At 32.1% G+C, this 20,398-nt stretch overlaps 1 protein-coding gene across 3 annotated transcripts in view; it reads right to left on the bottom strand.

The window, feature by feature from the left end:
- The window catches only part of LOC114336315 (protein tweety), a 156,817-nt gene that overhangs the window by 46,338 nt on the left and 90,081 nt on the right, over nt 1-20,398 (bottom strand). The gene's annotated exons all lie outside the window — the stretch shown is intronic.

Here is a 20,398-nt window from a genome sequence, read left to right as displayed (position 1 = left end):
TATGAAAAAAAAGGAAGATAGATTTTTGTCACAAATTGAACGAGGAATTCAAAAATGATTTTTAATTTGAAATATCTCAGCGGCGTACTATTTTTGTCTTTAAAAAATTCAGACAATTACTACCTCTTTCTTAAAACCATTAAATTTAATTACAATGTTGTCAGTTGTTTCGGCAAAAATCGTAAAAATGTGTATTTTTTTTCTTCAACGCCCTGTATCTTGAAAATGGATGGGGTTACAATTTTTTTTTACAGAGTAAACCCCAATTATTTTTCAGTTTGTTATCTATCCTAGACACGGTGTTACCATTTTTTTAAACACCCTGTATAAAACAACATGCTTCAGAACAATATTAAGAGAATTTCGTTAGCACATACTTTTATATAGAAAAACTAATTATTTAAAAAAACCCAGGTGTAATATTTAATTTATTGATGTTTGCTATAATAAACGTTGTTTGTGCGCCTATGTATTGGCAAACACAGCGTCCCCTTATGTTTCTTGTTTTTTACGGATTAAGATTCCCCTTGTCAATATTTACACATGAACTCAGTTCATTTTTTGATTCATATTCAGGCTGAATTATTCAGCTTATTCAAACTATGTCCAAATGACTAATGCTTCAAAATGCATACCCTTTATGTCAGTATAACAAAAAATTATTAAAGATTAAGTTAAATTTAGATGTAAGATAATACCGAAAATACTAGAAGCACATCTGGTTACCAAAAGGGTAAAGCGGATAAAAAGTTACAAATAGGTTTAAACAGTTTGTATCCCTCTATCTACGCCTTCACAGATTTTATTGAATTGTTCTATTTAAGGGGCTACCCTAGTGTAAAAGTACGAAATTCATATACTTTTTTTGAGTAGAGTAGAGTAGAGTAGAGTAGAGTAAATTTTTATTTATACACTTTTAACATAATTGAGCAAATAACGTCACATTTCTTGGGAATTTCTAAAATAAAAAGTACTGTACCAATTGTTTTGAAAATTTGCATGAGCATTTATTATAAAAAGAAGTACATGTAAAACAATTTTCATAAGAAAATATTGAAAATTAAACGATGTGCCATCTACCGACGCCGTGAAAATAAAATCATAGCTTCACTGCTGCAGTGATTGGGACTAATAGAGATCCTGAAACATAAAATTTCAAAGTTATTATTGAAATATAAGTTCTTTTCTATACCATCAACTAGGTGTTTTTTGATCGGATAAAAAAATGTAAATTTGACGACTTTTGAAACTAAAAATTTTTTAGCTAATTTAAAAAAAAATTCAACACTTCGTCATTTTTCCAAATTTTAATATTTTTCAAAAATCCTAGTTGATGGTATAGGAAATAACTTATATGAATTTCAATAATTACTTTGAAATTTTATGTTTCAGAATCTCTATTAGTCCCAATCACTGCAGCAGTGTAGCTATGTTTTTATTTTCACGGTGCCAGTAGATGGCGCATAAATTCTTTAATTTTCAATATTTTCTTATGAAAATTGTTTTGCATGTACTTCTTTTTATAATAAATGCTCATACAAATTTTCAAAACAATTGGTACAGTACTTTTTATTTTAAAAATTCCCAAAAAAAAGTATAGCCCCTTAACGTGTTATTAGGATTAACCTAAGAGCACAGATATTAGTGCTTCTTCATAAAATGAAAAGTACTTTGATTTTAAGTTAAAATTATTTTAAAGTTAGTGTAACTTTAGTTAATGAGGTAGGCGCAAAACCTTGGTCCAATGTTATTTAAATGCAATCATTTTTTTCGAATCCTGAGAAAACTAATAAGTATTTTTGAAAAATCTAAACGCAGAATGAAAGATTATATTATTACCGAGAGCCTAAAGTCCCTGAAAACTTCTACACCCACCGGCACAAAAAACGGGCACCCTAAAAAATGGGCGATTTTTAATGACTTGTATTTCCTAAACCTGATGTCCGATTTAAGTAATTTTTTTAATATGTTATAGCCTGATTCTTTATCAATATCGCTGTAATAATTTTGTTGCTAGACAGGTACATATTAATTCTATACAGGGTGTACGAATCAAACTGTGATTATTTTCTCAAACTTTGGAACACCCTGTGGAATGTTCTAGCTTTTATAAAATACTGAAATTAAAACGCAACTATAGCCTCAGGTTTTCTTAACATTCTGCTTTTCGATTCATTCGCTTATGTTGGATAATAAAAAAGTTAGCACTTTAACAACTACCCCTCTTTTTCGTCAATACAGGGTGTTTTTAAATAAGTACGACAAACTTTAAGGGTAATTCTGCATGATAAAATAATGACAGTTTGCTTTATCAACGTATGCCCGCAAATGCTTCGTTTCCGAGATAGGGGGTATTGAAATTGTTCTTACACTTACTTACTTACTTACTAGCCAACGCCCACCCTTGGCATGTTAGCCATTTGGCGGCGCGCTGACCAGTATAGACGAGCCGTTTCTCGTAGGCGATCTTCATCCTCCTCGGGTGGGTCTGTTTTCAGGGCTGGGCACTCTGGGAGGTGAGCAGCATCCATCTGGGGCTGATTACATAGTGGACAGTTGTCATTTTCACGGACGCCGATGCGATGTAGATGGGAGGCCAGGTAGTCATGCCCCGTAGTTGTTCTGAACGCGGCTACACTGATGGGTCTCGGCAAGTTGTGAGGGATTGGTGACTCTATTAGGTGGGCCCAAGATTTTCCAGCACCGGCTTGTATTTGCTGGTCTTTTATCTTCGCTTTGATTCCTCTTTTAATGGTGGACTTTGCTGATGTGTACGATTGGGAGCTAGGGGGCTGTGGAAGAGTAGTGCCTTCTTTTGCAAGTTCATCCGCCGCTTCATTCCCTTCAACACCGACATGACTAGGGATCCATTGTAAAGTAATCAGCCACCCTTTTTCCAGCAAGTTCGATAGTTGGACGCGGCAAGATATTGTTTGGGCACAGTCGGTATATCGATTTGTCGACAGGGCGAGGATTGCGGCTTGGCAGTCGATGAAGAAGGCAACTTTTTGGGGGTGTTGGAGATTCTCGAGACTTTTAGCGGCTTCGTGTATAGCAGCAATTTCGCCATCATAGTTGGTGAGAGGGGCACCCACAGCTATGGAGCCTTTGGAGAACGTTGAGACATATCCTGCTCCTGTTCTTCCCGAGTCCGGCATCGAGGAGCCATCGCAGTAGATGTGGAGCCACTCATGCGCTGGGTAATTGGTGTGTATCGTCTCTAGGGCGGCTTTCCTTACGACAATGTCTGACGATAAGTGCTTCGGGTCGTTATGGTTTTCAAGACGCAATTCTGTGTTTGGTAGACAGCGGGCGAGTGTAGTTTGCGCTGGGAAGGGGGCGGCTTTCGACAGGTCAATGTGGTATTTTTCCATGATTTGATTTGCTACTGTAAGCGGAGTGGTTTGTGTTTTAAGACGTGAGGCTGCTTGTCTATATTCGTCCCATTTTTGTGGAAGTATTCGTCTTTGCCTTTCCCAGAAGGTTAACGCGTGTTGCTCTCTGCGGCATTGTATTGGTTCAATACCGGTCTGGGCTTCCATTGATGTAATCGGTGTTGATTTTGGAGCACCGGTGATGACGCGAAGGTGACGCGAAATTGTTCTTACAAACTGACGATTTATTTATTGCTCTAAAACGGTTTGTGATATGCAAATGAAATTTGGTAGATTATAAGAGGAAGTTATTGCGCATTTTTTAGCATACAATTAAGAATTTTATATTCACCATTGTCGTGCATACGGGTATAAACATTTTAGATATATCCCGTATGCACGCCAATGGTGAATATAAAATTCTGTAAAATTAAAATTCTTAATTGTATGCCAAAAAATGCGCAATAACTTCCTCTTAAAATCTACACAATTTCATTTGCATATTACAAACCGTTTTATAGCAATAAATAAGTCGTCAGTTTGTAAGAACAATTTTAACACCCCCTATCTCGGAAACGACGCATTTGCGGGCATACGTTTATAAAGCAAACTGTCATTATTTTATCATGCAGAATTACCCCTCAAAGTTTGCCGTACTTATTTAAAAACACCCTGTATTGACGAAAAACCGGGGTAGTTGTTAAAGTGCCTAACTTTTTTATTATCCAACATAAGCGAATAAATCAAAAAACAGAATGTTAAGAAAACCTGAGGCTATAGTTGGGTTTTAATTTCAGTATTTTATAAAAGCTAGAACATTCCACAGGGTGTTCCAAAGTTTGAGAAAAAAACACAGTTTGATTCGTACACCCTGTATACAATGACAATGTACCTGTCTAGAAACAATATTAGTACAGCGATATTGATAAAGAATAAGGTTTACAGGTTTAGGAAATACAAGACATTATTTTTTGGGTGCCCGTTTTTTGTACACGTGTGTGTATAATGTTTATGTTAATAAGTTACAAGGGTGAAAAAAAAAGAGACAATTTAGTGTGATTTTTAATTTCAAATGCCTCATTCAAAAGAAACTTTTTGTTTATTCTAAGGGACTTTCGGCTCTCGGTAATATGTAATGCAATCTTTCATTCTGCGTTTAAATTTTTCAAAAAATATTTATAAGTTTTCTCAGGATTCGAAAAAAATAAATGCATTTAAATAGCATTGGACCAAGATTTTGCGCCTACCCTCTTAACTATCACTATTAAAACGTTAGTCACTATTAGAACTGTTTTGTCCATTATTTGTTTTGTACAAGATCCTCGTGACTCAGAGAGCTATGGAGCGCCTGATGTCTCTCTGATACTTTGTATACAGGGTGTAACAAAAAGGAGGGACATAAATTAAATCAAATATTCTGGGGCCAAACATAGTTCAATTGAACCTAACTTACGTTAGTGCAAATATGCACATAAAAAAAGTTGCAGCCCTTTGAAGTTACAAAATAAAAATCGATTTTTTCCAATATGTATATCAAAAACGGTTAAAGATTTTATATTTAAAATGGACATGTGGCTCTTTTACGGAAGGAACATCTTTAACAAAAAAAAAACAGTGAAATTTGTGCACCCCATAAAATGTTATGGGGGTTTTGTTCCCTTAACCCCTTCTCCAAAATATTTGAGTACGTTCCAATTAAATAGTGGTACCATTAGTTAAACGCAACGTTTTTAAAACTGTTTTGCCTCTTAGTACTTTTTCGATAAGCCAGTTTCTATCGAGATATTTTGAACATTATTTGTAAAAACCACCTCGCAGAATATGTGATTTAATCGATGATCTGCCTTTTTGTTACAACCTGTACGAGTATAATAAGCCCTTCAAATATGGATGTATCAGGACACTTCGTGGCTATACATACAGTCTGTTCCAACGAACATTTGACCCCCTCAGAAACTCAGAAACCAAGAGCTTCTTTAAAATTAAAAACAAACACGTCAATTTTTAATGGAAAAGGGATGCATTTTCATGAAAAATTCATGCCCTCAAATGTAACCCCCTACTGCCCCGCATGGACCCCCACTTTTTTTTTAAATACCAAGTGTGGTCGAGTGGCACATCATTTGAAAGGTAATTTTTTTTTCTCTAAACGACGCTCTATTTTTTTTTTAATTTACGTAATAAGTTTGAAGATAATTTTGGATTTAACAAATTTATTATAAACTAGCTGACCCGGCAGAGTTCGTACTGTCTCAATAGATAAAAACAAACTTTTGTATACAATAAACTTAAAAAAACAAAAGGAATTAGTAATTAATAAACAAAAAATGCTCGATGTGAATGAGCTTTTATTATTATTTTTAATGAATTACACATGATGTTTGAACTAATAAAGTTTAGTTAGAAGTAACAAAATAAAGTTTGTAGTGCAACAGTTACAATCTTAAATTTGTTTATCTTATAATGAATATAACAGCTTTATTTTATTTACATTCAAAACAACCCTGTATTTATAATTGGGTTCGGGGTTGTCCAACTATATAGGTGTTGATTAATCAAAATAAAATTAAATTAAAATTAAATATGATTAAATAAAATGAAATAAAATTAAATAAAATTTCATAAAATTGAATAAAAGTAAATAAAAATAAATAAAACTGAATAAACTTAAATAAAAATAATAAATAAATTAAAATTTAATAAAATGAAATAAAATAAAATAAAAAAATATAAAAAAAAATTTTAAGACAGCTTTTCTTTAGTTACGAGTGACTAAAATTAAAAATAGTATAAAAAAAAATCCAAAAAACCAAAAAGCAAAAAATAAAAAAATTGAAAAAATCTAACACATTTGTCAAAGAAAAGCGTGGCGCGTCTTCATCGAATAAACGGTTTTCGCCCCACGCTTTTCTATAACGAATGTGTTGGATTTTTTCAATTTTATATATTTTTTGCTTTTTGGTTGATTTTTTTTATACTATTTTTAATTTTAGTCACTCGTAATTAAAGAAAAGCGTTTCTTAAATTTTTTTTTTATATTTTTTTATTTTTTACTTTTTAGTCTTACACTTTTCAAACATTAAAATATATCGTCATGTTTATTAAAATATGTATAAAACATATGATGTACTAACATGAAAAGTAGTCGGAATCGGTAAAAAATTTGAAACTTTATTGTTTATTTCTGAAGTATAGCATAAACAATTAACGTAAAAAGTGAAATTATGTATAGTTCATATCATTAGATATAATCCGTAAAAGTTCCAAGTTTTTACATTGTAAAAAACGAGAGAATTTTAGCATTTTCCATTAAAATCGTTTTTTTTTATTTAAACAATTAACAAACATAAAAACAATTTTTTTATTGACTATTCGTGAATTGTTCCCTCGAATGCATATGTCTGCAAATTTTCATTAATTTGCATTGGAGAAAAGGCAGTTAAATTAACGTCTAAAGATTTGACGCAAACTATTGAACTAAATAAAAGCGTTTAAAAAAATAAATGGAATTAAAAAATGAAATAAAATAAAATAAACGAAAATAAATAAAATACTTAAATTAAATAAAATTAATTAATTAAAATTTTATAATTTGCTGCTTGTTCTTTTTGTGTGCTCAGAACTTTTCTCCTGCTTGCCGTTCGTCAGAAAAGTTCAGTTTAGAGATATTTTTTGAAAGTTTCGAAAAATTAAAAAAATCATATTTTGCCCAATTTAAGTCCAAAAGTTAAACAGTTGCACTTTTCTTCAATGAAATTTGTTGCTCGTTCTTCTTCTGTCCTCAGAATGTTTCTACAGCTTAAGATGTTGTATTTCGGACACCGATTGTGCTAGAGAAAAAATTTTAGTACGATTCTCACAAATTTTAGTACGGAATTCAGCAAGGAGTCTACCTACTTAATTTCGTATTTTTCGCGTCATTATTGTGAGAGTTACGGCGTCATGGGCAACCCCTTTATGACGTACGGGTATGAAATATAGATAACAAACTACTCCCAGTCCGGTCGAATATACCTGCTAAATTTCATAAAAATCGGTAAAGTCGTTTCGGAGGAGTATGGCAACAAACTCTGTAAAAAGAGCATTTTATACATATAGATGTAAAAATTTTGGAGACACACGAACAACAATTGATTTTTATATATAAGATTAGTTAAATCCAAAATTACCTTTAAGGTTATTCCGCAAATTAAAAAAAAAATAGAGGGTCCTGTAGAGGAAAAAAAACCTTTCAAATGATGTGCCACTCGACTACACTTGCTATTTAAAAAAACTGGAGCTGATACGGGGCAGGGAAAGGGGACGAATTTTGCATGAAAATTCGCCCCCCTCCCTCAATACAAATTGACATGTTTTTTTTTTAATTCTAAAGAAACTCTTGGTTTTTGAGTTACTGGGGTGGGGGTCAAATTTTCGTTGGAACACTCTGTACCTATATGTTTTTTTCGACGTGAACGGTAGCTTTATTTTAAAACAGTATAACATTTTAACAATAATTTGAGTTTCAATTTTTTCGTCAACTTTTTGGTTGGGGCCCGATCTCTTTGATATAAATATTCCAAATTCTCTTTTTGTCTGACATTCTCGACATTATAAAAAGGACGAATTACCGTAATGAATTTTCCAGTTCACTTCGTGGAGTTTAAATTGTACCTTTTGCTCTTCTTTGATGTTTACGGTTAGGTTCTAAATGTTGCTTAGAAACAAACATTCATTCTTCATTGAGACGAAGCAACTTAAATTGAATACAAAAGATTCAAAAAATGAATAACGCGTATTGCCTTTATCGTAAAAAGGAAAAGTTTATAAGTACAGGGTGTCTGCGTAACTTGGAACCATATGGGAAACTTTTTTAATATCAATTTTACGAAAAAAAGTCATTCTTTATAAAGTGCTCTGCATAGTCTAAAACCTAAGATGCAATCATCAAATATCAAATTTTGTCAACAGTATACGAGGTATGTCAAAAAATATGATTTTCGCTTAAGAGCAAACTACCTTTATATTTCAAAATATCAAAACATTTTATTATGAAAAGTTATTTGTAATTAAAAACCATATTCAAATATGCAATAACAGCCTTCTACTTGAAAAAAAAAATTCTGAAATTTTCCTAAATTACCGATTCCGAACATCATTTTTATTTATTAGACATGTAATAACTCTTTTATTCATAATTTTAGGAAAAAAAGTAATTCTTCATAAACATATGTGCATGGTCTAAACCTCAAGATACAACCATCAGTTATCCAAGTTTGTTAATTTTATACGAGGTGTGTCAAATAATATGGATTTAGAAACAATTCTAGAATTGTTTCTAAATTCATTTACACATACAAATTACACATACATATTATCTATTCGCCATTTTACGGCACAACCTTTGACATTTTGTGTAATTAAATTTAATTAACTAATTTTACTCCGAAATTGTTTGCAAGCGTATTTTCATAAAATGCGTAATGTAGTTACCTTCAACAAAGATAATTAAATTTTCAAACATTTTAAATAATGTAAATACATTTATCCAGTCACCGATAGAATTTTGTTTAATTAACAATATGTTTAAATGGTGCTCATGTGACAGTTAATACGAAAAGATAAGAGAACATTTCTTTTTTCGAATTGTGTATTTAAAAAAAATATGATATATGTACAGCTGGTTCCTAAAAAACTGATACAACTCTTAAAGCGTATTTTGTAGAAAATTGAGCAGTGTATTTTGAAGGATAAATATTTATTATTTACATACTGTCACTGTCACTGCCAAATCTTAAAATTTGTCAGATAGCTTATTCTGTTCAACCCATACATCCCAACTGTCAGTAATGACAGTTAGTTGGTTCAACCCGTTCAACCAAATACTATTGACTGTAATACATCCAACTCCCACAGAAATCTGGAAGCACGTTGCCACTAGCGCCACTGTCGGCTTGCGGTGAAACTACGTTGTGACAACGTAAAATTTGATGTAAACATTCAAATTTAATTTTATAAATTTTTTAATAACGAGCTAATTTTGCAAAATTAAATTAAAATAAAAATAGTTCAAACACTTATACAAAAACAATAATAAAGCAATTTTATAAATGTAAGGTTAGATTGCTCTGGTTATCACCGCGGACCACCAGATATCGCTATTTTTTTGCTTCCTCAAACATAATGGATATTAAGGTAAGCAGAACAACAGATTTTAATACTAATAAAAGATGGAGAGAACCAGAAACTCTCGAAAGAAAGCAAGGTTCTAGAAGACCAAAAATATTTACCGCTCATGAAGATCATACGCTTTTGGAGAGATTAGAAGAGAATCCTTTTGAAGATCCGAAAACTGCAAGAATTATGTCACAGTTTACGGGAAGAAAGACAAACAACGGACGCAGAATTAAAGCATCGTGTCTTAGGTACCGAACTGCAGCAAAAAAACAAGCTTTTACACCAGAACAGAAGCAATCAAGACTTATATTTGCTTTAAACCATCAGCTACAAAATCAAGATTTTTGGGACAGGTTAATATTTACAGATGAGAAAATCTTCTAAAAAGGGCAAAATGGGGGTGTATAGACCAGATAATAATAGATTTAATCCTCTATGTGTTGATAGATATCGAGCAGCTGGTCACTTAAGCGTCAATGTATGGGGATGGATTTCATCTAGAGGAATGGAAATTGTATGGCGTATTGATGGCAGATTTGTTGGGCAGACTTATCTGAATATTCTAGAAAACATCATGTTTCCCAGCGTAGAACAGTTGTATCCAGAAAATAGTTTTATCCTCCAAAAAGATAACTGTCCTGTTCACACTGCAAATATGATAAACCAGTGGCTCCAGAATAACAACATCGAAACCTTACCATGGCCCAGCTACAGTCCAGATTTAAACCCAATCGAGAATGTCTGGGGGGTTATTGTAAAACGGTTGTGTCGGCATACTTTTTTACCTCAAAATGCTGAAGAGCTGTGGCACGGTATACAACAGGTTTGGGAAGAGCTCGCTGAAAAAGACAATTTTATAGTTCCTTTCACGTAGATTGACTGAAGACTACAAGCTGTTATCAATGCTGATGGAGATATTACAAAATATTAATTTTATTTTTATATACATACCTAAATTTAGTATAGTTTTGGTCTTCCAAATTTTGACATAATTCTTGCAGTCTTCGCATCTTCAAAAGGATTCTCTTCTAAACTCTTCAAAAGCCTACGATCTTCATGAGCGGTAGATATTTTTGGTCTTCCAGACCCTCGCTTTCTTTCGAGAGTTTCTAGTTCCCTCCATTTTTTATTAATAGAAAAATTCTCGTTCTGCTTATGTTAAAATGTTTTGCTGCTTATGCCCAGTTATCTTTTAATTTGGTTACAATTCTTGCTTTAATATATTGTTGAGTTAAGTCGTTTGTTTTATTCCAATAATAATAAAAATAATTAATTATTTATATGGGAAATAAACCACAATTAAAATGAAAAAAATAATTTTATTAACGTTTCGACGCCCAGTAATATTTTGTATTTTGACAACGGCACCCGATTGGGCGTCGAAACGTTAATAAAATTATTTTTTTCATTTTAATTGTGGTTTATTTCCCATATAAATAATTAATCATAAAAATGCCACAAGGAAATAGCTTCAGAACAATAATAAAAATAATAACAACAACCCTATAGGAAGGTTCATTAATGGCCATTCAGGATCAGGTTATCCCAACCAGAAATTACCTGAAAATCGTCAAAGACCCTCAGGTTCAAAACGACAAATGTCGATATGGATGTCAAGCCCAAGAAACCATTCCAACATATTACCGGAGGCTGCCAGGCATTTGCTGCAACTGAACACAAGGAACGGCATGACTCAGCAGGAAAGATCCTTCATCAAGAGATAGCTATCAAACTGGGACTTCTCCAAACGGACCATCTCCCATATTATCAATACGTTCCTGAGAGTATGCTTGAGAATGATAACTATAAGGTATACTGGGACCGCACTGTGCTCACAGACCAAACCGTGGCACATAATAAACCAGATCTCGTATTAGTCAATAAATTAACGAGACAAACAACACTACTTGATGTGGCGATTCCTAACAACAATAATCTACGTACTAAATTTACTGAAAAGATCGCCAAGTACAGAGATCTGGAAATTCAAATACGGATACAATGGAGGATGCAAAGTACCCAGACAATACCGATTATTATGTCTACTACTGGAGTCATTCCGAAGACCCTCCTAGAAAGCATCAAAAAGCTGGGTCTGAATGAACTTCTTTATAAGACCATGCAAAAAGCTGTACTACTCGCAACAACCAGAAGTGTATGAAAATTTTTGGGAGATACACCTGCATTCCAAGTCACCTAGGGCTCGATAACATGGAAAAACTCCCACCAGAGCTCAATCCTTTTGATTCCGTAGGTTTCTGAGATGAGTCAATTATCCTCTTAGAGGGAGTGTGAGGCGTATGGCTAAACAACAACCCTATTTGATGTAAAAACTATCATGTATATAGGTACTCTTTATAAAATGCAGGACTTCAAAATAATATCAAAATTTAGACCTTAATAATTATAACAATAAAACACTGAAAACGTTTGTTTTTTATTTATTTATTTATTTATTAATATTACGGGAAAACCCCATTAACAGTTACAATTAACAAATAGTAAAATGTAAGATGTATGTAATAGATTGAGAAAAAAATATAATCAAAAAACAACAAAAATAATTCACCCTGCAACAATGTTCAAACAACCAACAATTAACATTACAACCCTAAATTTATAATTAAAGTTTTACACTAAACTAAAGTATTAATTATTCTATGAAATTGATTCTATTAAATTGAGCCCTGAACCCACTCTCAAACATATCAAATATTTCCAAATGAAGTTGGTTAACATATCTCGAGTATCTTTCTATAGGCAAATTCATACCATAATTTGTTCGATGATAGGGTATATATATGAAAAGAAGAGTAGTTATGTCTCCTATTTCATGTGACAATCTCAATGTTAACCGACTCCAACAATTCAGGACTATCAATTTTCCCAGTAACAATTTTATGCAAAAAATTTAATCCAGCACAGATTCTCCTTTCTGAAAGTGTTTTCAAATTCAGTTGTTTTTCCAGAATTGAATAATTATGATCAGAGATCCCAATATATAATGTGAATCCACAAAATCGTAGAAACTTATGCTGAACCTTTTCTACAGTATATTTATGGACAGCTTGGTAAGGAGACCACCACTGATCCATACTCAAGTTTAGATCTGACTAATGAAGAGTAAAGGCTTCTGACAGTGTCAACAGAAAAATGTCTACAATTTCTCACGACGAAACCCAACATTTTGGATGACTGTATTGTGACAGAGTTAATATGATCGACAAATGTTAAATTTTTGTCGAAAATTACTCCCAAGTCTTTTATTTTTGATACAGTTTTTAATGGTTGCCCACACAGTTCGTAAGAAGTGTCATATTTTCTGGAACCCTTAAAAAAACTAATAAGACAACATTTTGATATATTTAGGTTTAATTTATTAATGTGACACCACTGCGTTAATCTGTCAAGATCGTCCTGCAGCAGTTGTTGATCAGTTTGGCAATTCATTATTCTGTAGGCTTTGAAATCATCAGCAAAAGCGAGACCTTCACTGTTTTCAAAACAATCAAAAATTGAGTCCACAAACAGATTGAAAAACATTGGGGAACAGTGCCCCCCTTGGGGAACACCAGAAGTTACACATATTGCATCCGATTTAAAAGCACCTATTTTGACCATCTGTCTACGCTCTGACAATAAACTTTTGATCCTACCTACAGCCGAAACATCAAACCCTATATCAAATAATCTCCTGAGAAAAATATTATGGTCTACTTGATCGAAAGCCTTTGAAAAATCTGTGTAAACTGCATCAACTTGCTTGAGTTCTTCCAAAGCTTTAATTATTTTTGATTGATATGGTAACAGATTAGAGTTGAACGACCTGAACAGAAGCCATGCTGATTCTTATTTATTAGCCCACGACACATCCAGTTTAATTGGTCACTGATAATACTGTCAAACAATTTTGGAAGTGATGATTGAATGCATACACTCCTGTAGTTCGTAACATCGTTTTTGTTCCCACTTTTAAAGATGGGCGTGATAAAACTATCCTTCCATTTTTCAGGAAAAATTGAGGATCTGTTTTCTATACTTCCACAAAATTTATTATAACTATGTGACTACAGCTGTTTCGGCAGAGTGCCTTTCTCAAGTGATTTAGTTTACAATGTGTTTGCCTTTTTAAGGTCTTTAACTGAAGAGGTTGAGGAGTGGGGAGCTGTTTGTCTCGAGTTGGTCATTCAGAATTATATCTGTATTTTTTATTTATTAATTTCCATAGATTCTAATAAAGATAGCTTAAAACTTTTATTTTGAATATGCAGAATTTGAAACTCTTCATTAACCCTTAAACGCCCAACCTTTTTTAGGTTCCATGTATGCCCAAGGGTGGGTAAAAAATGTCCACCTAGAAAATAGCTAATATATTTATTGAGAGTTGTTGGAAATGGATTAAACTTAAGAATCTTATACTTAATAAACACATCATCTTCTAAAATATCAATATAAATAATTTACAAACCTTACAATAAACTTACAGTGTACATCAAAATTAACATACCAGTAAAAGCCAGTATAGAGCCAGTATAGCCAGTAAAAGCCAGATATTTGTCGATTTTCTCCACATTCTTCCTTTCAGCCTCCTCATTGGCGGATAGTTATGTCGATTATGTAATTATACGTCGATAATTATATGGTTTATGTTCCTACCAACGAGAAATTATATAGAAACCTTTAGTAACAAGTTTTATTAAGGGTGTACTTTTTGTACACACCCATATTTAACTCAAGATATTACTTTTATTTTCAAAAATATCGGTAGAACCAAATGAACATTCGATAAAGGGCTGTCTTTTTAACAATAAATAATTTTTGAAAAATTTTTAAACACGTAATAAATATGTTACAAGGGAATACGCATTAGGTGGACATTTTTTACCCACCCTTGGGCGTTTAAGGGTTAAAAGAATGATTATGATCTAGAAGGTGAAGTGTGTATGTAGAAGTGTCTGTTTTTCTATTGTTGAGAACCCTTTTGTGTTCTGCTATCTGTTTGTCAAAGGTTCTGCCAGTTTGACCGATGTAAGTTTTCGGACAGTCACCACAAGTTAGTTTGTAGACACCACTCTGTAGTTGTTTCATCTTTCAGCTCTTATTGTTCTTAAATATATTTGCTTAAGTTGTTATTAGTTCTGAAAGCTGGTGTTATCCCTTTCTTTTTTATGTATCTGGCTATTTTTGTTGTTATCTTGCCAGTATATGTGATAGAGCAGAACTTACTGGGTTCTTTCTGTGGTGGTGGATAGACTAATTTCAGGGCTTTCTTATCGAGTTTTTGGTTTAAAATTGTATTAATCGTTTGTTCCAAAAACTCCATAAACTCCAAAGTTAAACTTCAGTTAAAACAAAAACTCCATAAGAAAGCCCTGAAATTAGTCTATCCACCACCACAGAAAGAACCCAGTACCTTCTGCTCTATCACATATACTGACAAGATAACAACAAAAATAGCCAGATACATAAAAAAGAAAGGAATAACACCAGCTTTCAGAACCAATAACAACTTAAGCAAATATATTAAGAACAATAAGAGTCGAAAGAGAAAACAACTACAGAGTGGTGTCTACAAACTAACTTGTGGTGGCTGTCCGAAAACTTACATCAGTCAAACTGGCAGAACCTTTGACAAACGGATAGCAGAACACAAAATGGCTTTCAACAATAGAAAAACACACACTTCTACATACATACGCACTTCACCTTCTAGATTCTAGATAATAATCATTCTTTTAATGAAGAGTTTCAAATTCTGCATATTCAAAATAAAAGCCTTAAGCTATCTTTATTAGAATCTATGGAAATTAATAAATTAAAAATACAGATAAAATTCTGAATGACCAACTCGAGACAAACAGCTCCCCACTCCTCAACCTCTTCAGTTAAAGACCTTAAAAAGGCAAACACATTGTAAACTAAATCACTTGAGAAAGGCACTCTGCCAAAACAGCTGTAGTCACATAGTGATTTTTTTTTGTCAATTTGTTTGTCATTATTGTTTGTGATTTAGTTTTACAGCTTGTAGTTTGTTTGTTTTTTATTTTTGACAATACTACATATTTTGTAGTTGTTATATAATGTAAATGTGTTATGTGTTATATTTTATATTTAGTCATATTTTAATTTAATTTATTTATTTAAAACTCTTAAACAGTGTTTGTCAACAAGATTTTTTCTTAGACAATAAACATATATTTTCTCTCTCTCTCTCTCTCTCTCTAGTTATAATAAATTTTGTGGAAGTATAGAAAACGAACGTTTTCAGTGTTTTATTGTTATATAGGAGTACGAGTACAGAAAGAGTACGAGGCCAGGTACTATCTGAAACTGTTAAGGAATTAAAAAACGAAAACTGTTTCTTGAAAAAAGAACTAGGCTATGCATCATCTTTTATTAACACTATGGAATACCAAAAGATAAAAGACAACCTAGTTATATCAGGAGTCTCAAATCTCATTACAGAGAACCCAAACCAGGCAAAAGAGGTAGCTTTCTCTGTATTAAAAAATGTTGATCTGAGCCTTAAGCAACAAAATATTAGGGCTGTTAGAAATCACAAAACTAAAAATGGGAAAAACTTACTAATAGCCACCGTGGATACTGAAAATAAGGTAAAAATTTTAAAGAATAAGGTTTCCGCTGGTCCACTAACCGGTCAGAGATGTAACCTACTTTGTGATACTAGGATCTATGTGAATGAAGAACTCACCGTTCACACCCTTAACCTGCTAAGGGAGGCAAATAAACTCAAGGAGAATGGATATCGCTTTGTATGGAGTAAGAATGGTAATGTATATGCACGAGTAAAAGAGGGGGATCCCTCTATAAAAATACATAGCTCCTACCATGTGCAGGCAATCATGCAAACTGAAGGAAAATAAGTATCCACTCCCCATTTACGTAACCCGTACCTGAAGTAAGTACTGATATCTTTAAAACCTTTTATGGAACCAAACACTATCTGTGATGAAGTACAAATATATGAGACGACGGAAACTCTGGATAATTTAAATAATATAAATTACTTTGATTACTGTGATCGAGATTTAAACATAATTCACCTTAACATAAGAAGCTTGCCTAAAAACTTTGACAACCTGATCTCATACCTTCAGTATCTTAATAAAAGTTTTGACGTTATTGCATTGTCAGAGACAAATAAAGTTGTAAACAAAATACAAAATCTTAACATACCAGGATATCAGCTGTGTTACAATGAAAGTGTAATAAACAAATGTGACGGCTTTATTTTTTATGTCAAATGTGAACTCTTAAAATCATTGGAAGTGATTGAAATTGAAAATTGTAAATTTCTTAGAATAGTTTTAAGTAAAAATGGGTATTCAGTGGGTATTACTGGTTATTATAGATGTCATAATGTAGATCAATTTAATCTAATTAGTGGCCTTGAACTAATCCACACTCGTTATAGTAAAAAATGCCAGATTGAGGTCTTCTGTGGTGACACAAATGTAGATATTTCCCCAACAAAAAATGTTAATAATCCCAGGTCTAAAGAGCTTATTTGTAGGTATCTAAATGTATTTTCTGTGGAAGGGTATAAGAGTAAAATTAATTGTTCTACAAGAATTGATGGTAACTCGAGATCCTGTTTAGATCACTTTTTTGTGCGGTCAGTAAATAAGTGCAATGCTGTAGTCTTAAGAGGTAGTCACTCGGACCACTATCCCATACTCTTGAATATAACTCTAAATAATGAATTTAATAATAATAACAAAAAAGGAAGATATGGTAAAGTGTTAGATAAAAATAGATTGCTAACATTATTTCAAACTGAAAGTTGGGATGATGTTATGAGGGAGCAGGATCCGAATCTTGCCACCAATAGTTTAATAAGGATAATTACACAGTTTATTAATATAGCAACACAGGTAAAATATATTAAATGCAAAAATAGAGTGAAACAACCCTGGGTTACGCAGGGGCTGTTGAACTCTATTCGGCAACGAGACAATCTAAATAAACTTTGTGCTAAAAACCCATTTAATGAAAATTTCAAAAAAAAATATATAGTATATAGAAATATTTTAAGCAAAACTTTAGGTAGGGCAAAAGAAAACTATTTTAAAAATCTATTTGATAAAAACTGTAAGAATGCTAAGGAAATCTGGAAAACTATAAAATATGCCACAAATGAAAACTGCAATAGACCTAGTATTTCTAATATAGTAAGTAAGGATGGGAGTTTGATTGAGGATGACAGGAAAATAGCAGAAAAATTCAATAGCTACTTTAGTTATGTGGGAGAGACGTTTGCCTCAAAAATAAAAAAACCACCAGATCACATTGTAAATTCTTTAATAGAGCAAGGAAATATAAATAATAGCCTGTTTTTAAAACCTTTTTCGAGTGGTGAAATGGAAAAAATTATAAACACATTAAAAAACAGTGATTCAAACATAGGTAATGGTATCTCAAATAATATAATTAAGTACTACAGTAAATTTCTCATTAAACCTTTATTATACTTAGTAAATCTTATCTTTGAGCAAGGCATCTTTCCGGACGCACTGAAAGAAACAATAATTGTCCCTATTCACAAAAGTGGTCCAAAAGATATAGTTAGCAATTATCGTCCAATTGCCCTCACAAACAACATAAGTAAAATCATACAAAAATGCATTAAGTTAAGATTATGTAATTACCTGGAGAAGCATAGTTTATTATCATCAAACCAATATGGCTTTAAAGAAAACTATGGCACAGAAGATGCCTTAATTAAACTTTCAGATCAAATTATTAATAGTTTCAACAATAAAAAGAAATGTATGGTCATTTTTATTGATCTGGCCAAGGCCTTCGACACTGTGTCACACCGTATATTGCTGGAGCGACTTAAGAAAAAGGGAATAAGAGGTCTTCCTTATAATTTGTTCAAATCTTATTTGGAAAATCGCTCCCAGAAGGTCAAAATAAATGAAACTTTAAGTGAATCAGCTCCAGTAACGTACGGTGTGCCACAGGGGACGGTTTTGGGTCCAGTGCTTTTTGTGTTATACATGGACTTTTTATTTTCAGTTCTCAAAGAGGCTAATATTATATGCTATGCAGATGACACAGCCATTGTTGTTTGTGAGAGCACTTGGGAAAAAACTCTTACCATAGCAGAGGAAATCATGGCAAAAATTAAAAGTTGGTTTGATGTCAGTCTTCTTTCAATGAATATCGAGAAGTCCCACTTTATGTGCTTCACAATGAATGAAGCCACGTCACCAGAAATTTTAGCTCTTAAAGTACATAAATACACATGTAAGGATCACAAAAAATGTGATTGTCAAACTATTAAAGTTGTTGATAAAATTAAATACTTAGGAGTATTTTTTGACAAACACATGAAGTGGGAACCTCACATTGAATATATTTGTGGTAAATTAAGAAAAATTATGTACAAATTTTACATTTTAAGAAAATGTTTAACAAAGGATACTATCATAAATATATATAAAGCCCTAGTCGAATCTATCCTAACATATGGAATATGTACCTGGGGTGCAGGTTATTCTAATGTTCTATCCCCCTTAATAATAACACAAAAAACAATTTTAAAAATCATTTTATTTAAAAAGAAATGTTTTTCTTCAGAAGATTTGTTTATAGAAGCAAATGTAATGCAGATTTTTCAACTTTATATTAAAACCATTGTCAGACTCTATTGTAATAATAAGTTACCAAAACCCAGCTCAAACCATCAATTTCTAACTAGATTTACTACTAATAATATGTTAACGACTACTACACCAATATATTACACGGCTGTTCAAAAAAGCTTACTCTTCACAGCTCCAAAAATATTTAACTCTTTACCTCAAGAATTTAAAAATAAAAAATTTATTAAGATAAAGAAATCACTTTCTAGCTGGATAAAAAATATAAAAATAAATAACATATTCTAGTAATAATGTAAAACTTTATAGAACATAGACATAGTCTTTTGTAAATCTTTATTAGGTTAAGTGAATTTTCTCTTGTTTTCTTAATAATCAGTTACCTCCATTAGATTAATTTTATTGATTATAATAAATAGAATAAGTACACACACAAACAATATGTTCATCGTGTACTTAGCATCTAAGTTTTTGCATGTAAACTGATTTTTTCTTGAAATAAAATTATTTTTATTATTTTATTATTTTATTATAAAATAAACTTCCAAGTAACGGCCGAATCCATCAATTACCTTAATAATTATTACAATTTATGAATTAACATAATATGTAATCAGTTGTTTGTTGTTTTTTTATTTTATTATTTGTCTGTCATAATAAAAATATAATATAATGTCAGATCAATCAAATACACTGCTCAACATGATCAAGTCTTACTAAGAGTCGTATCAGTTTTTTTAGGAACCAGCTGTACATCTAATGCGCTCCTTCTGATGCCTAACATCGGTCGTATTGATTTTTTTTTGGTACTTTTGTCAATTCTCTGAAATCGTACAGCAAACAAAGTGTGGTCTACCAATCAGAATTGGTACACAGTTAACATATTTATATTACCTATTCGCGGTGTGCAAGTACTTGGAAAGGGAAACGAGAAACGACCGTGCGCGAGTCGCGGAGAAATATTGCAACTATCTTAAATAATTCATATTGTCAATTGAAATTGTCAAATTTACGTATATTTCATACCTTCTGTCATTGACTCAGAAAAATTATATATTGCTCCACAATATTGATATGATATGCAATTATTATATAAAGGTAAATTTAATTAATTGTATTTTGCTTGCAGTACTGCATTTTAATAACGGATTTTATTTACTACATACAATTGTTTACGTTTGCTAAACATAACCTGCATCTTATTTTTTTCTTCTTATTATTTTTTTGGACTATGGTCTT

This window comes from Diabrotica virgifera, chromosome 6, assembly GCF_917563875.1.
Source record: "Diabrotica virgifera virgifera chromosome 6, PGI_DIABVI_V3a".
Taxonomy (NCBI): Eukaryota; Metazoa; Arthropoda; class Insecta; order Coleoptera; family Chrysomelidae; genus Diabrotica; species Diabrotica virgifera.
The sequence above is the reverse complement of the archived record's forward strand: the minus strand, read 5'-3'. Positions and strand labels throughout refer to the sequence as shown.